This window comes from Diadema setosum, chromosome 7 (genome assembly GCF_964275005.1).
Source record: "Diadema setosum chromosome 7, eeDiaSeto1, whole genome shotgun sequence".
Lineage (NCBI taxonomy): Eukaryota > Metazoa > Echinodermata > Echinoidea > Diadematoida > Diadematidae > Diadema > Diadema setosum.
Genome location: NC_092691.1, coordinates 32,017,528 through 32,036,496, shown reverse-complemented (window position 1 = coordinate 32,036,496; position 18,969 = coordinate 32,017,528).

Below are 18,969 nucleotides of genomic sequence, written 5' to 3'. Positions count from 1 at the left end.
AAAAAGCCAAAATCAGAAACAACATTTTCTTAATCCGGTCAGGAACCAAAAAAGAACTTTAGACGACAAAATCTTCCGTGAAAAGCAGGTAAAATTTACGCAAATTCAACTGATTATATAGTCATGATGAGATCCGATGTTATACGCAAATTTAGTATCAAAATAAAGATCAAAGTCTGGAAAACGATTTACCGTGACTTGTAGCCATGACAAATGTATGTACAAGTCGCTACACTGTGAAAACCATAGCCCTATCAAAGTCTCGCAAAATCTCGCACGACGAGACACCTTTCAAACGCAAAGATCGTCAACGAGAGTGCTGAATAAATCTTGCCGGATCGGCTCATTAGCATACGTGCTGCGGACTGACTGTTTCCTCTCACCTCCCTGTTGATACTTAGGTAGTCCTTCTTTCTTTTCCTTCCCCCTTTAACCTGCCCCTTCCCATTAACTCTTGATGTCTTGTCTCTACGTCTTCGTTTACCCAAAGCGTCTTGTGCCTGTGTGTGTTTCCGATCCTTTACATCTTTAAGTTCGATTTATTGAGTGCCCCACATTTCTACAAGCTTATCTTAAAGGGACTGTATACAGTGGTGGTTGAGGTGGGGATTCAGGTTTATAACATTCTTAAATGAAATAATGAGAAACCTCTTATGAAATATGAAAGAGCATGTAATTTTAAGAAGGATTTAACGTTTTTTTATGAAAATTGCTTTTCAAATGGCTGAGATATCCAAAAAGTGATGATAATAAAAGGCGTCAGGCCACGCCTTCTATTAGGATCTTTTTGTTTCACCTTGTTTTTTTTTTGTTTGTTTTTTGTTTGTTTTGTTTTGTTTGTTTTGTTTTTTTTTGATATCTCAGCCATTTCAAAACTGATTTTCATCAAAATCTAAACTTTTGGTACCCCTTAGAATTGCACGCTCTTTGACATCTCATAGAGTGGTTTCTGAATATCTCGCAAAATGTTAAAAGCTAAATCCTCACCTCAACCAGAACTGTACACACCCTTTAAGCGGGTCTCTCTTTTCAAATAACCCAATTATTTTGAGTGGTTAGTTTCATCTGTATAATTTATGTATATATTTCTCTTTTTTTTTGCAATAAATTCTGCTTTCTTTGACATTGTTTGAACTCGTATTGACAACAAAATGTGGTATTGGAAATTAGATTTCATTTCAATTGCATAGAATTAATTGAACTGATCGTCACCCTTCTGCTAAACTATTTCGACGTCTTAATTACTTCTTTTGTAGCACTACACACTTTGTGTATCCATTTTGCATATTATTTTGTCCAGTCATTCCGATTGTAACAATAACTATTTGTTATTATATATCTATCTATATATATATATATATATATATGCAGGAACGGGACATATGCCAGGATGAATATCGTCGATGAACATAATAATCATATTCTGTTGCTGTGTAAAGATTAGTTAGTGAAATGAGCCCTGTCGTGAGCCTTTGGCATTTGAAAAGCGCCATCTAGAGTCCTATTGTAGGTAATTCGCTTCGTGTAACCTTATTGCCCTCTCTCTACAGGAGGATTGGTCAGAAAACTGATGTGCACTTCCATTCTCGTTCCTGTTTTCAATGTGGGCTTTGATCAAATACTGAGTAGACAGAAACGTACTAAACGACTGGTACACGTGTATAGATTTATTTGAAACCGTCAAATGGGCAAAACTTATGATCTGATAATTTCGCATATTTTCTTGAAGTATTAATGCTCACTACAGTTGTTAGTCTATTCTGCAGATTGAGAAGATGACACTGTGATACATGTCATCACCTCACCAGTTGATTATTTATGTATACAGATCTTCACTTTTTCGGTTCAGTTATACTGTACATGTACTTTATTTCCATTAAAAAGATGATGAACTTGTCAATTCACATTGTTGAACAATTTCAAAGAGTACAAGTCATAAAGTAGCTAGGCCATATAAAACGAAATAGTTTGCCAATTACAACATTTCCTTTTTATTGGAGTTAAATAAAAAATAACAATCTATCTGTCTATATAAAATGATCTTAGTCTTGTTAATAATGCAGCAACTTATGACTTTACGGGAAAGGGTTGTAATCGTATAAATATCGCTCCCCCTAAAAACAAAAACAAAAACAAAAAAATATATATAAATTTACAATCTTTGTATGAACTATAATGGGAGAGGTGTATCACAAGAAAAAAAAAATCCATACTCAATTGCGTCAAATTTGACTAAAGGCAGACAGTATTTTGGCACAAGTTTCATAAAGATCGGACCCGAAATGAGAAAGTTGGAAGGATTTTCACATTTCTCATGTTTTGATGATCGAGTACAGGCCCAATTTCCCACGACCACATAAGCAAATCTGCAACAATTTTTACACTAAAAAAAAGACAAGACAAAACAAAGCAAAATCATAGATGATAAAACAAACACCTTCATGCAGCAACGATTTGTGCGACAGTAACATGATCGCTTCTATTCTTCTTGCTCAGGTGTATTCAGTGAAAACGCAAAAACAGTGAAACTTTTAAAGTGCAAAATTTCTAAGTAATCACGTCGGATTTTGACTGAATATATTTCACATCGTATGTGAGCTCTCAAGATATTTACCCCGGTGGTAGGCCTACAGTCATCAAACTGAACGGGAACATAACTTACCTGTCTTATATGAAATATCGTAGTAGACTGTTATATAGGAGACTGAGTTGTAGACTAATCATACAAGGTCTGAAGACACAGACTATATGATAGTACAGTATACTGACATACATGTATCCATATGTGTTGTATACACAATGGGACTGCAACTGAACTAATAAAGGAGTACAGACATACTCTTGTGATTGGCTTCAAATCATGACTTTGAACTGTCTTTATTTCGGCTCAAGTGAACCCACAAACATAACAAATTTGGCGACGAGGATCGGATTTCTTCAGAGAATTGCCTGGAACAACTCAATTTTGTGGATGACCAAGAGAAAAGGTGGATTTGAATGGATTTAGATTGGATCGTGCAACGGGAAATTTGTGATCCAGTCAGTGGTGGCCTATGAACAGTCCCAGCTATACGAGATTGTGTCATGAACGCTTTGCAGCATTTGATACATTAAGGCTACACAGTATCCATTCATAATCATATACATAGACACCACAGCGGTTTAGGATTCTCAGTAACCTATGGACGCTTTGCAGTAGGTTTCTATGTTGATACAAGAAGGCTAGACCCTATAATTAAGCTAGATCTAACAGAATCCAGTAAGCTACATGATCTAGCTAACTGTAGTGTTAGGAATGTTGGAGTGTCTAGACTTTGTTTGATAGAACTTGTGTAACAGTTAGTTCAGAGACGCTTTGCAGATGGAAGTCTAACTCCAACAGTACCGGTAGTTTGTTAGATCTAATCTGAGGGCCAGCCCAAGCCCAAGTCCACAGAGGTCCAAAGCAGTTCCAGGCCCAGCATTATAGTTGGGAAGGCTACTAAGACCCAGCTATAAGGCCAGCCCAGCCGAAGCCAGCCCAGCCCAGCCTAGGACCAGCCGAACCTAGTGCAGTGAAGACCCAGCAAGGTCCAGCCCTGCCGATAGCCCAGCCCAGCCTAGGACCAGCCGAGCCTAGTGCAACGGAGACCCAGCAAGGTCCAGCCCAGCCGAAGCCCAGCCCAGCCTAGGACCAGCCGAGCCTAGTGCAACGAGGACCCAGCTGTTAAGCCCAGCCCAGCCTAGGACCAGCCGAGCCTAGTACCGTACAACGGGTCCAGCCAGCCCAGCCAAGTCATGCAACATACATAGACTCTAATGTTAGAGCATGCAGTTTTAACTGATGAACTAAAGCAATGGACTCAGTTGAACATAGTTTTGTAACAAGTTGTATGGCTTGATGTTTATTGTTGCATGGATGCAAAGTTGTAAACTTTTGTTACAGGTACCGGTACAGTCATAATGTATGCAACACCACCCTAGTGCAACAAGGTGGTAAGTTTGTTGAACAATATATGACGATTTTGGTTCAGCAATTCAAAGTTTAGTAGCTAAGTCTTGAGTTTAGGCTTGATAAGCCAAAGTAGGACCAAAGATACAAGTAATTGGTCCATCATTTTCAAGACTAAGTGGTAAGCCCGTAAAGGACGATTTAGTCCTAGTCCAGTGGTAAAGATTAAGCCCACATGATAAAGGACCGCAAAGTTCTAGCCCTAGTCATATAGGACCATGCAAGTCCTATAGCTCGAGTGAATTAAGTGGACAAGAGTTAGTCCAAGCCCTATCAAAGTAGGACCAAATTGATTACACTAGACCAAAGTTCAGCCTAATTAGTACTGAAGGTGTTCTAGTTTAAGTACAAGCCCGTGAATGGTCTAAACCAAATAGCCTACCAGCTCAAATTGGTCCAAGCCTAGCCTTGTAATTGGACCAGACAAATACTGTGTGTATTTTCAGTCATAATGTAATATACCAATGATAGTGCATAGGCCCAACGGTTACAGGTTGTAAGTTGATACGTGGTACGTGTACACTACAAGTCTATGAGCTGATTGGTAGGCCCTATAGTCGGTCTATAGTTGCAGTTTGTAAGCACTGTGAACTAAATGGTTTTGTACAATTGGCAGTGGTTCAGTGAAATTACTGATTGTTAATATATGTGTATAGATACGGTACCAACTACACATTCGTTTTATGTGGGCAAAGCAAACGAAGTAGCACAAGCAGAATAGTCTTGTTCATGTGCGCACTGTGAATTAACGATGGCAACCCCGCAGACTATGATCGGTAACGTGCCCCAGTTAGAAGAGGGATATACCTATGATGAGTGGATTGAGCTCTTGGAGGCTTGGTTTTCTGCCAATACTGTGTCTGATAGTGAAAAGAAAAGGGCAATTTTCTTGACGAATGTTGGTTGTAAGAATTATCACACACTTAGAGCACTGCTACAACCGAACAAGCCAACGGAGCAGACATATGAAGTGTGCAAAGAGACACTGCAATCGCATTTTTCGCCTAAACCAACCGAGATAGTCCAGAGGTACAAGTTCTATACAACTGTCCAGAAGCCAGGCGAAACAATTCCACAGTTTGTTGCAAACTTGAGACAGCAAAGCGAAGGCTGCAACTTCAAAGAACTCGATAACATGATCCGAGATCGGCTAGTGGTGGGATGCCGAGATGTTGGTATCCAGCGCAAGTTGCTGAGCGAACCATCGCTAACGTTGAAGAAAGCACTTCAAACAGCTACAGCAATGGAAGTTGCTAACCAAGATGTGGAGAGATTGAAAGTGCTAAGTAAAACGCCCGAGTCCACGGTTGGAAAGATCCAAGACAAGAAGTCACGTCAGCCCAAGCAAGTGAAAAAGACACTTAAAAAGCCAAGCAACCCAAGTGGAAGCTCCACTACAACTAGATGTTGGAGATGCGGTGGTTACCATACCCCATGGACATGCCGTTTCAAGGACGAAACATGCTTCAAGTGTGCAAAGACTGGGCACACGAAGAGTCAATGCGACAAAGTACGGAAGTACAAGCAAACAAAAGCAGCTCATCATATGAACAATGATGGTAACAGTGATTCTCCCGATGAACCGGAACAATCAGAGAACGAGATGAGTCATATCCAAGATGCTACAGTAAACAGGATAGGATATCGCGAGCCTTACCAGGCCAAGGTAAAGCTCAACGGATATCAGACAAAAATGGAAGTAGACACTGGTAGCCCATGGACGATGATATCCAGCGGAGTGTATCGCAAAGTGGGAAGTCCAGGAGAACTGACTCGATCTCATCTGTCTCTGAAGACATACACCGGCAGCAGTGTGCCAATCATTGGAGAAGTCAAAGTGGATGTCGAGTTTGACAACAGCCAAACATCGAAGAAACTCTCACTCCTTGTAGTAGAGAAGGGTGTTAACCTGTTAGGTAGAGATTGGATACAGGAAGCCCCTGAAGTGTTGCAGTCGTGTATTGAACTGCACAGCCAAGTCCCAGTCCATGATGGAACTGTCCACAATGTACAGAGCACCCTACAGGACATCCTTGACAAACATAAAGAGACATTTGACTGTACAAAGCTTGGAAAGCTGCAAGGATACCAAGCGAAAGTTCACCCACAGGAAGGTGGAGAGAAAGGGAGTTTCTACAAAGCAGCCCCTGTTTCCTATGCTGCCGAGAAGCAGATAGATGCCGCAATCGATGAATTGTTGGAGGAAGGCAACATCACGCCTGTGAAGACTGCAGATGTCGCCTGCCCAATCATCGCAGTACCCAAGCCAGATGGGAGTATGAGAATTTGCGGTAACTCCAAGTTGACAGCAAACAAGATGTTGAAGGTAGAACAGTATCCCCTGCCAACACTGGAAGATCTTCTACAGGAACTTGAAGGTGGAGAAAAGTTTTCTAAGCTAGATCTAAGCCACGCCTATCATCAGATAGAGTTAGACCCCGAGGCTCGCAAGTATACGACAATCAACACTCATAGAGGTCTATTTGAGTACACAAGACTGCCTTTCGGGATAGCAAGTGCTCCAGCCTTGTTCCAGAGGACAATGGAAAGCCTCTCAGCAGATATCCCAATGTGCAAGCCCTACTTGGATGACATAATCATCAGTGGAAAAACTGATGAAGACCACCTGAAACATCTGGAAGCAGTTCTATCCAGGCTACAGAGCAATGGATTGCGCTTGAAGAAGGAAAAGTGTACACTGATGAAAGATTCAGTAGAGTATCTAGGTCACTACCTGGACAAGAATGGCCTTCGTCCCCTACAAGACAAGGCAGATGCCATACGCCAAGCAGAACAGCCAGTGAACCAGAGTCAACTTCAGGCCTATCTGGGATTGCTCGGATATTACAGAAAGTTTATCCCCAATCTGTCCCAGGAGATCGCGCCGTTGACTGAGCTGCTGAAGGCTGACTACAGGTCAAACGCCAATGGAAAACGAAGCAGCAAGCCCGACCCGAAGTTCAAGTGGGGGAAAAAGGAAGAAGCTGCCTTCCAAAGATCCAAGCATCTACTGGAGAAGAACTGTGTCTTAACACACTATGACACGTCAAAGCCGCTGTTGCTACAGACGGATGCTAGCCCGTATGGGCTCGGTGCGGTAATAAGCCAAGTGGATGCAGATGGTGAGGAACGCCCAGTTGCCTTCGCATCTCGTACACTGAAGCCAAGTGAGATGAACTACGCTCAATATGAGAAAGAAGGCCTGTCTATCATTTTCGGGTTGAAGAGATTCCACAAACAGCTGCATGGCCGACACTTCACAATTGTCACAGACCATAAGCCCTTGATAGGACTTTTTGGGGAGCACAAGCCTGCAAGTCCGATGGCGTCCGCACGAGTGGCAAGATGGCATATGATCCTGTCGGCATACAGCTACGACATTGTGCATCGTGAGGGGAAACATCACCAAAACGCTGATGCGTTGTCACGCCTGCCTATCCCAGAAGATGGAAGCTCATGGGATCATCCAGATTTGGTGGAGCTGGATGAAACTCGAAGGGCACGCATCAACCTGTTGACTGACATCGAAACGAGCCCAGTTAATGCTCAGGAAGTGAAGAGCGCCACCAGGAAAGACAAAGTTCTTACGCAGGTGAAGAGATACATCCAGGAAGGGTGGCCAAACACAAGGAATCTGCCTGAAGAAGTCAAGGCGTTCTCCTGCAAGAAAGACGAGTTGACAGTAGAGGATGACATCATCCTGTGGGGAGCAAGAGTGGTCATACCCAACAATGCTGACATGAGAGAAAGGATTCTCAAAGAGCTACATAGCACCCATCCAGGCATCGTAAAGATGAAAGCTCTTGCTAGGTCCTATGTATGGTGGCCAGGAATAGACAGCCAACTGGAACAGCAAGTGAAGAGTTGTCCAAGTTGCCAGCAGAGTCAACACAGCCCTGCTGCATCGCCTATCCACCCATGGGAATTTCCAGACAAGCCATGGAGTCGTATTCACTGTGATTATGCCACCATTGGAGATGAGAATGTCCTGATCATAGTCGATGCCCACAGCAAGTGGATCGAAGCTGTTCGGGTTAAAAGAGCAACAACTACAGCCACAGTGACTGCCTTGAGAAGAGTGTTTGCCACACATGGCATTCCGGAGACGGTGGTTACCGACAACGGTACACAATTTGTGTCGGAAGACTTTGCCACATTCATGACAAGCAATGGTATTTGCCACATCCAAACACCCCCGAAACACCCATCCAGCAATGGATTAGCTGAAAGAGCTGTGCAGACTGTCAAAGCAGGAATGAGGAAAGGAACAGATCCTGACCTGGAGAAGAAGCTGCAAAAGTTCTTGCTGAGATATCGTGTTACACCCCAGGAAACCACAGGGAAGTCGCCCAGTGAGCTGATGTTCAAGAGGAAAGTCCGCACAAGACTTGACAATATGCGGCCAGATCTCAACAAGTCGGTGAGGCGGAAGCAAGCGTTGATGAAGCAGACCCGGGATCGAGGGCGGAAGGAGAGAATCTTCCGTATTGGTGACCACGTGATGGTAAAGAATTTCTATGCAGGCCCCACATGGCTGTATGGAAAAGTCGCGGAAATCATCAATCCTGTCATGTGTAACGTTGAGCTTGATGATGGGAGAGTGGTCCGACGCCACATCGACCAGATCAGGAAATACACCACAGAGGAACGTGCGATCCCACAGCCTGCAGAGGCATTTCAACCACCTCAGGAACCGCCAGTCGGGTTGCCGATAGAAGCGCCAGGCATGACTGGAGAGCTGCTCGACGAAGCTCCAGCAGGTGAAGCTCCATCAAGTGCAGCACCCTCAGACAGGAACGTGCATGGAGGAAATCCCCTCACCCACAGATACAGGCATGCCAGGCATGACACACACACCCCAAACAGAGAGACGCACTTCCAACAGAAACACAAAAACACCCAAACGATTTGATGAATATGTTATGTACAAGTAAAAACACTAAGTGTTATTGTGAAAAGAGTTGTACAAAGAGTTGTGTAACGTTTTGATGTGTTACATTGAGTATAAGTTGAAAGGAAGTGAAGGATTAATGGTTATGAGGTTAAAGAAGATACAAAGTTATTGTTGTATTCAATTATTTGCACTGGTGAGAAGTAAGTCTCAGTTTGCCAGGAAATGTGAAAGTTATGTTTTTTGTCAGTGATTTCAGGTACTAATGGTATGATGAAAAAAGAAAATATATTGTGATCGTATATCAGGATACACATACATTATGAGGAGTATGCTACCTCAAGCTTCACAAGTTAAAAAACAAAACAAAACAACAAACAAACAAAAAATTCAAGCATTGTAAGATATTTGATCATAGGCTATGAGTACACAGAAACAGTGTCTAAGAAAATAGATAATCAGAAAGTATGGTTTAAGTAAAACCATTGGTTATAAGCAAGGAGAAGTTATTGGTTTAGAAGATATGTTTTGTGTATTTGTTTTCACCAAAGCACTGAGTGAAATGTAACGAGTATTTGAATTTTCAGTTTGAAAAAAAAAAACAAACAAAAACAAAACAAAACAAAACAAATCCCCGGGTATAATTATCTAAAGGGGGAGGAATGTTATATAGGAGACTGAGTTGTAGACTAATCATACAAGGTCTGAAGACACAGACTATATGATAGTACAGTATACTGACATACATGTATCCATATGTGTTGTATACACAATGGGACTGCAACTGAACTAATAAAGGAGTACAGACATACTCTTGTGATTGGCTTCAAATCATGACTTTGAACTGTCTTTATTTCGGCTCAAGTGAACCCACAAACATAACATAGACCTATTTGCTGTGAGGTGATCTCATTGATTTTAAGCAAAATGGGTGATTGTTTTAAAGCTCTGTAACATGGACCGATGATTTAGTCATGTTTGGCTCCACAGTGGAAGCAATCATCTCGGAGAGTATGTCGGCTACTAGCGGCTATTTCAGCATTTCCAGATACCTGTATACCCACGTAGCTAGGCCTACATGCATGCACCGTTGGCCAAGAGAGATGTAGTGACCATAGGGGTCGTCAAAACTGCGCAGGCCAGCATGTCTATGACTTGATAAATAGAGCGCAATCAAAATAATCATTATGCAGAGGTACTAGGTTTCATAACCTATATCAGACCTTACATGAGAAACTTTTTGAGAGCTAAATCACTGCATGTTTCACAAGGTTGCAGCAAGAAAGATGTGGGTATGTCTAGAGCAACCACATTAGCAAAGTGATAGCTAGACGAGGTGGTACTGTTTCGTCATCAAATAACAACTATCCCATCGGAATTGTGCCCCAATCCTCACATAACTACCACGTTCTTGGACGAAAATTTTGCATGTAGGCCTACTTCCGCAACATTGCACCCATTGAGAGGAATTCATCCCATCGCGACGTGTATGGACTAGCACTATGGATTCTAATTTCTCTGCATTCAGTGAATTCACATACATGGAGTAAAACAAACAAACACACACACACACACACACACACACCAAAAAAAAAAAAACTTGATGCGAATGTTAATGATACGTCCGGGTGTCCCTTTATTTCACGCAAAACTGGGGGGGGGGGGGCAACATAGGAAAATTCAGCATTCAGTAACTTGCTGATCGAGTACACGGTGTGGAATCGCACTTTTGAGTAGGCCAACACCAGGACCTTTCTATTGCTACAACCTTAAGTTCTTAAGTATAAATTGTCGGCCAGAGATTCCATAGAAATAAGAGAATTTACCTCGATCTTTGCAGGTTCAGTGCGTCGATCGCAATCTAGGTCTACTATATTCCAGACAACGCCTTTAGACAAGTATAAGTGAGTGGAAACGACGTTTGTCTAAAAGGGACGACATTGATTGCCCCTCTGGGCTGTGTTGCCTGGCATCTGAAAGGTGGAGATGTCCTGGTTTTAAGCGATATTTTTTATATCCATTTGAGGTCAAACTGAGTGGCCAGAACTTTTACCTCTCTTTTGAAACGAGTCTCCAACGGACTGGCCACGTAGGCGCAATTTTTCTCACTGGAATGGTCTTTGGTGCCGCCCCAACGAGGATCACCGAAAGCATTAGGAACAAAATTTGGAGCAAATTGGGACTAAAATAAAAGAAGCCCAAGAACCGATCTGTCTCTGACTGATCCTTGAACCGCGATGTCGTCGTCGTAATCCTGCCAAAAGATTCACCTTTCTTATATACCCCAACACAGGGTCCCAACACCAGCGAGGGTGCCAGTTTACTGGCGAAGCTATAATCCCTGGCGAGTTGAATCTCCCTTGCGTGACTCTTGTGCTAATGGGTTCGTTTTTTTAACTTCGGTTCCGTCCGACACATACACGTGCACATACTAATTATGGCCTCCAGACGATTTGCAGTCCGATCAACGTTGAGGTCATTACAGTTGCTATGGCAACTAACAGGACATCTTCTACACCAAAACTGCAGATATGGCAATCCGTCAGTGCCAATATTGCCATTACCCCAGTCGTTTTTCCCAACTGAAAAATATATTTTTTTACATATCTTTTTTATATTTTTTTAGTATTTTCTTTTAAACTGCATATTTTTGTGATATTTTTTGAAAAAATACTCTGAAAATACCATATTTTATTAATGTTTTTAAAAAGATACTCTGAAAATAGCATATTTTGGGGGTATTTTTTCGAGTTTTGAGATGAGACGAATATTTTTTTCTATATTTTTTCATCTTCCCTATAAAAGTTCTTGACAGTTTGTAAAAATACTCTAAAAATAGGATATTTGGGGGGTATTTTTGTCAAATTTGAAATACTCTTTATATTTTTCCCATATTTTTTCAGCTTAATTATTGAAAAACAAATTAATAAAGCATTAAAATATGCTTTAAAATTAAAAATGTGGTAAAATTGTGGTAAAAGTGAATTCAGTTGGTACAAATTGAAGTCAGTTGACATTTCAACTAGTAAACTATTATGTAGACCAGGTATGTATAATGCCCTTGTGTGTATATATATATATATATATATATATATATATATATATATACATATATGTGTGTGTGTGTGTGTGTGTGTGTGTGTGTGTTAATTTGTGTGTAAACAGTTTGTTAACACTTGAAAGCCATGTACCTGACTGGGCTTGCTTGCCAGTTCAGACCAGATTAAAACCCACTATAATACCAGTTGGTTTTTACTGATTTCTACTGGTCATGCATATTCATAAGCTATTCAAATTCTCTTGGAATGGAAAAAGAAAATATATAGTTCTAATTGTTTTTATGATTACAATAAGCTTTGCACTGTATTAGAAAGTTTACTCAATATTATTGTTGTGTTATTGTACATAGTTTACATAGGCCTAGGCTCTAATACTAGTTGTAGGGTTATGTTTATGAAAGGTTAATTTGGATATTGATAATGTGTTCACATATACAGAATGTACATTCTATGTGTTCTGGGATAAGCTCAGACATCAACATAACTCAAGAAATTAATATTTATTTTGTCCAAACTCGAAAATGTAAAACAAAAATATTTGAAAAATATATTTTTGCAGTATTTATGTAGCCCCAAATCATAAAGGCATTAAAAATAGCTGGAAAATGTATTTTTACAGTATTTTTTATTTTTTATTTATTTATTATTTTTTTTTTTTTTTTGCTGTAGCAGCACGACGTGACAAAAAATATTCAAAAAATATATTTTTAACATACAGTATTTGGCGTTCCAAAACTGTACGTAAAAAATATATTTTTGAGGTATTTTTAAATAGAAATTAAAATATCGTAAAAATATATTTTTGGGGTGGTTTTTGAAATATTTTCATAATATTTTTGTGATTTTTTTTTTTTTTTCGAGCAGGGTAATTATACAGTATAAGGGATGGCAATTCATTGCTTGCTTGTCTGCCTTTTCATTAGCCAAAATCTATTCAAATATGAAAGTGCATTTATATTTGTATGGAAATGCGGAAGTTTTGAAGTATTTACTCTGTTTTGCAATGCACAATAATTCTGTAAACACAACAAACAAAGTAAACACCCATTAGCTACACAACTGTGATGAGAACTGAGTGTGAGGCACAATTTTGTGGGGAGAGTCTTAACCCTATAAAGCCCAAGAGGGGGGGGGGGGCACATTGTGTCCCCTACCATATTTTCGTTTGCCACTCCTACACCCTTTACCCGATTGCAACCAAATTTGGTGACTTTTCCTAAAATCTTATTGCAAACATTTTTATATATAAGTTAGATATGTCCGATATTGCTGGTTGCCATGGCAACCGTAAACTGACAACCATGCTAGTCAGATTTTGCATGATTTTCTGTTCAAATTTCAGTTAACAATAATGGATGAAATGAGGGTTTTCTTGGCTGTAATTTGCTGAAGGCCCAGAATGTGAAGTAATTATGGTTGTGAATTACCCTGAAATTGACTTCTTATCATTTCCTCTATTTTCTATGACATAGGCATCAAACAATAGATATAATAGAAATAATCGAAAATAAAGCATTTTTCAAAGACTACCTTTTTATTTTGTGCTATCTTCACACAAGCTTTGCCTGTAATATCATTTGTTTATCATATTATCAATCTGCAAACTCAAAATTCCAATATTTTGGAAATATGAAATGTGATACCAATATATATACCCATTCCAAGCAATACATCATAGGTTTCATAGATTTCGTTACATTGTAATGAATAGCGCCCCCACATGTCGACCTTGAGAAATTTCAACCATAACAAATGTGTAGGTTGACTTGCTTTTCCTTTGTAGTAAATATGAAAATGATTGATATGAAATAAAAACTATATACTGGGGATAAAGAATTAAAAAGAAAAAACATGATTTTAGTCTATTTCCTATATATTTCTTTATAGTCTGGTAAATAGCTCCCTCAGTGGATGACCTTGAAAAATTTCAACTGTTGGGTCATGTAGAGTATGAGTTGCTCTACCCATGTGCCAAATATGACGGTCATACATCATATAATAAAGAAGTTATAAAGGGGGGGGGCACAATTTTCCCCCCTTGGGCCTGGAAGGGGTCAAAATAGCTTGGGCTTTATAAGGTTAAGAACATGTGAAAATGAAATGTCTGTAACAATACACAAGCACACACACACACACACACATACTTGCATATTGTATACTTGTATATTATATACATACATATACATGCCACTAGCGGTAGCCTCTAAAAATTGAAGTTGGACAACCAAACTTCCAAAAGGGTTATCCTTCTGGTGGTCCGATCGGACAGATAATATTCAAAACTAATTTTCACATTTTCTTTCATTTCTTGCCACCATCATTACTTTTTCAGGCCACTAGCTTTAATATTCAAAGTTTATAATATCCCCAAACAGGCCACCAGAGAGGGGAAAAAGTTAGTGTTGAGCCCTGTGTACACTAGGCCTATACTTGTATATGTTGAATTGTTAGACTCAGACTGTTGTCTACATTATCTTCTCCCCCCCCCCCCCCTTCCCCTTGGAACAAAAAGACATACAACTATTACAGGAGGCTGTATTTCCTTATAGAGTTATGACTATTTATGTTTTCACACTACCAAGTGCCATTTCTGATTCTTTCCAAGTAGCTGTAATATAGATAAGAAATACGCAACATAAAATATAAAATGTATGTACTACTCTCACACTTCCTTGGTTCATGGTACTTTCATATGCAACATAAAATACATGTACTACTCTCACACTTCCTTGGTTTATTGTACTTTCATTTACCACTCGATTCTTTACAGAAACAAATCACTGAAATGGCTCCACACCAATTAATCAAAAGTTAGTCTGTAAAAAAAAAAAAGAGTAACACTTTTACATGCAAAACAGTGAAGGCTAGATTGATGTTAGATTAAAAGTAAGGAAGTTATGAAAATTTCAAGCTTCACTAATTTTTGCAAAACACTGCAGGATAAGAATTATTATGCCCAATAATTACATCATCTCATGATGCCTTCATCTCACAATGATCCATTTATCATGTACAATTAAATGTACGGTCAAAAATCAATTCTTTTGCTCTAAAAGTGTAAAACAGTATGTTATTCCTGGCTGAATAACCTCAAAATAATGAACATTCAGATATGTTAGGATGTGAGGCTGGAGCATACAATGTCATTGCACTGGAACAAGCAAAAGTGGAAAGTTCAAGATTTTTATGTCAAGATTACATGGCAACTTGTGAGTCCATGACATCATCAGCTCATTATTTGCATATTCATATTGACTGTTCAAAAAACTTTTGTGAAAAGAAGCAAAGCTTCATGATAACATAACTCTCCTCATTTTTATCTGATTTGATCAAATTTTCAATGTTGTGCTTGTATGATTTTACTCTTTCTCTTCAGAATTACTTTTTGGCTGTCTCAAATTCCCCTTTAACATGCAATACACACTGTATACACTTCAGACATCACTCAACATTTTCTAATGAATGAAGGCATGATATTTGAAAAAAAAGAGGATTTATTGCTGATAATAAAATACACAGTACTTTCGGAAGAAATTAACATGACAATGACAATAATAGCTAAATGTATGCATAAATTACACAAGCAAAATTGACAAAATAAATGACAAAGAACAGAAGCAAATCAAGGTTTCTCCTATTTTTCTGTTGCAGCAGATTTTTGAAAAACATATAAGAGCATACACTTAAAGTAGCTGCCCTTGATGGATTAAATTACAATTTTTTTTTTCAACTCATCCATGACTGATAATAGGTACAAAAAGTGTCGGGGTAAATTGACAGTTGTAACAATACGTAACAGCAGAGCATATACACTTATGTGATGAGTTGTTTACATTCAGGAGTTATTCAAAATGGAAAATTGACACATTTATGTCTGAGACCTTGCCAATGAGAACTACACGTTGTAGCACAATCTCTAGTGTATATTGAGTGGTACCAAACATTTCCAAAAGTATAGCTGACTACATTCCTTGCATATGGCTGTCTTTTCTATGAATGGAAGAAACTTCCAATTACACTGTATATGGTACTGAATTAAGCAGATCATCTGATTATCAACAGGCAAATTTTACAAATATCTTTGCCATATACATACAGCTTATACAAGTACAAGTCATTTGTGCAAATATTGATTTCTGACCAATTAATACAGAGAGAGGGACATTTTGTGGTCTGATTTGGTAAATAGACTGCATAAAACTGTATTAATAACATGTCTTTCAATGATTTCCAACAAATATATATCAAACTAGATAGTTTATTCTCCTCCAAGAAACATGAAAGCTTCTGTATTAGGTGGCCTGGGAGAGATTTCTTAACATGGTTTCGAAAATGTTTGCAATGAGGCCTTAAATCAATTGCCACTCTCTGGTGAGTTAATATGTACGTAAGCAGAAAAGTCATGGAACAACACATAGTACAGTCGTAGCAGAGTTTACATATAAGAAAGTTTGCATAATTCTCAATCATCGCTCAAAAAATAACATATTTTTCTAGTACTCTTTGTCAAATATCTACTCTTGATAGAACAGCATCAATTTTAATGTGTTTCATGACAGTCAGTACAATGACTGTACTACATAGGCCCTACAGTGTAGTCAGGCATAAAGCAGGGCATGACATTAGCAGTGGCTCGGGGCCAATAAAAATTTATGTTGGGCCAACAAATTTCTAAACAGGTTGGACTTTGGTGGCCCGATTGGGCAGCTACAATTTCAAATGAGTTTGTACATTCCCCCAATTTCAGGCCGCTATATTTCTTTGTTGGGCTACTAAAAAGACTTTACTGACATGAATACACAACCTCAAAAAAAAATTAAATAAATAAATAAATAAATAAAAATAAATAAAAGTTATTATTAAGTCCTGCACATAAAGGTACAATGTATGGTGGATTTTGATATTACATTGCATTAAGTGTAATATCAGTAATCATTGTAACTGCACACAACGGTCAGTTTGTTTCTTTATAAATGCCTATTAATACAAGCTATTATGTTGTTTGTCTGGGGGAAGGGAATGGTAACCCCGTGATTCACTTTTTTTTTTTTCTGAACATACATTCTATATGTACAAATGAATTCACAACAGAACATTCACAGAAAATCAAAGTCTGCTTAACACCAATGATAAAACATCTTCAGAAACAATAAGCATTCAGTTATTTGTTTGTTTGTGTCATTTTGTTGTTTTTGTTTTTTTTGAGGGGGAACCCATAACTTCTTATGAATAACGATTACATTTTTTCTTAGCATTTTCTAATGTTCAATTACTCTTTTTATTATTCTCCTCATCAAAGACCCTTCAAACTTTTGTCAGACATTAGCCTGCACATGATATCTAGCACAACAAAAAAAGAAGATAAAAGCCGATCTTCAGAGACAGGTCTTTCATCACACTGACATGTGAAGTAAAAATATTCAGCCTGCAAAACTAATCCATTAAACTGATATTTTCCTTTTCTGAATCATTTCTTACCAACTTTATACAAACATCACAAAGTTTACTGAGTCATAATTGTGGTTGCTATTTCTATCTCTACATTTCACACCCTCTTGTAAGTGCAATATACCTCGCCACATGATAGTCGTTTGGCTTTTAAAATACAACTATTAAAAAGCATTAATTTTCATCTTTATAAAGAAAACATTAGCAATCACCAGGACACTGGTGTTAGTGTCTCATTAAAACAGTGCCCCAAAAGAACATCTTGGTCAGAAAGGAGCGATTGTACCACAGTATACCCCATAGTGACAGGAACACAAGGAAATCCATTACAAAGGAAGTATTAAGGGGACTGTACAGTACTGGTTCAGCTGAAGATTCATGTTTTGAACATTCCTAAGTGAGATAATGAGAAACCTCTTATGAAATATGAAAGAGCATGTAATTCTAAGAAGGATTCAATGTTTATTTGATGAAAATTGGTTTTCAAAAGACTGAGATATCCAAAAAAGTGATAATAATGAAAGGCGACAGGCCATGCCATTTATTAGGATCTCTTTGTTTCACCTTTTTTTTGGATATCTCAGCCATTTCAAAATCGATTTTCATCAAATGAACTTTTGATACCCCTTAGAATTGCATGTTCTTTGACGTCTCATAGAGTGGTTTCTGAATATCTCACAAAACGTTAAAAGTTAAATCCTCACCTCAACCAGAACTGTACACACCCTTTAAGTCATATGTCAGAGCTATGAGATAAGAGCAACGCTATGAACAAAACCTGCAGGGAGACAGTGCATTTGATCAAATGATATCAAACGTCAGCATGTCAGTAATCAAATTGTTGTCATCTTACCTCATAAACAATGATTTTGGTTATTTGAAAATGGCAAGTTTTTTTCTGACATGATGCAAACTTGACTGCATTTTTCATATTTCAATCATATTCTATTTGACAGGGGTGGGGGGAGGGGGCACAGGTTCTGCGGAGAGAAAAAATAGGAATTGAAAGAAACACTGAAAAATCATCATGCAAAAACAAAAATAGAGAAACCAGTCACTCGATGGTTACACTCGCAGAGATCTACACAGCAGCTTTCTCGACAACAGTATGGAAAGGACATGTTCACGTTGTCGGCATGATTTCAACTATGCAAAACCTTACGCTTCATCTTCAATGAACAACACTCAGGAAGGCACTGGTGAAAAAAACTTTGAAAAGTATCAGGATATATACCCCCCCCCCCCCCCCGAAGTTACATTTAAATGAAATATCAAAACTGCCAAACAAATACAAAACAAGAAAGATGCTGAAAAAGCTGCAATTTTCATGCGCAGATATTTTTTTTTTTTTTTTTTTTGTAAATGAGGAGGTCAAAGATATTTTTGCAAGATGTTTTCTTGATTTGACACTGGTGCTGTGTTATCATATGTGCACAAACACCTGTCGATTCACTTCCCAAATTTGATGCGATTAAGATCAGGTGGCGGCCCAACAGTGACAAAAATGAAGCCCTCATGAAAATAACAGCTTTTATAGTATGAAGTAAAAAAACAGTTTAACCACAGTACTTCTCTATTTC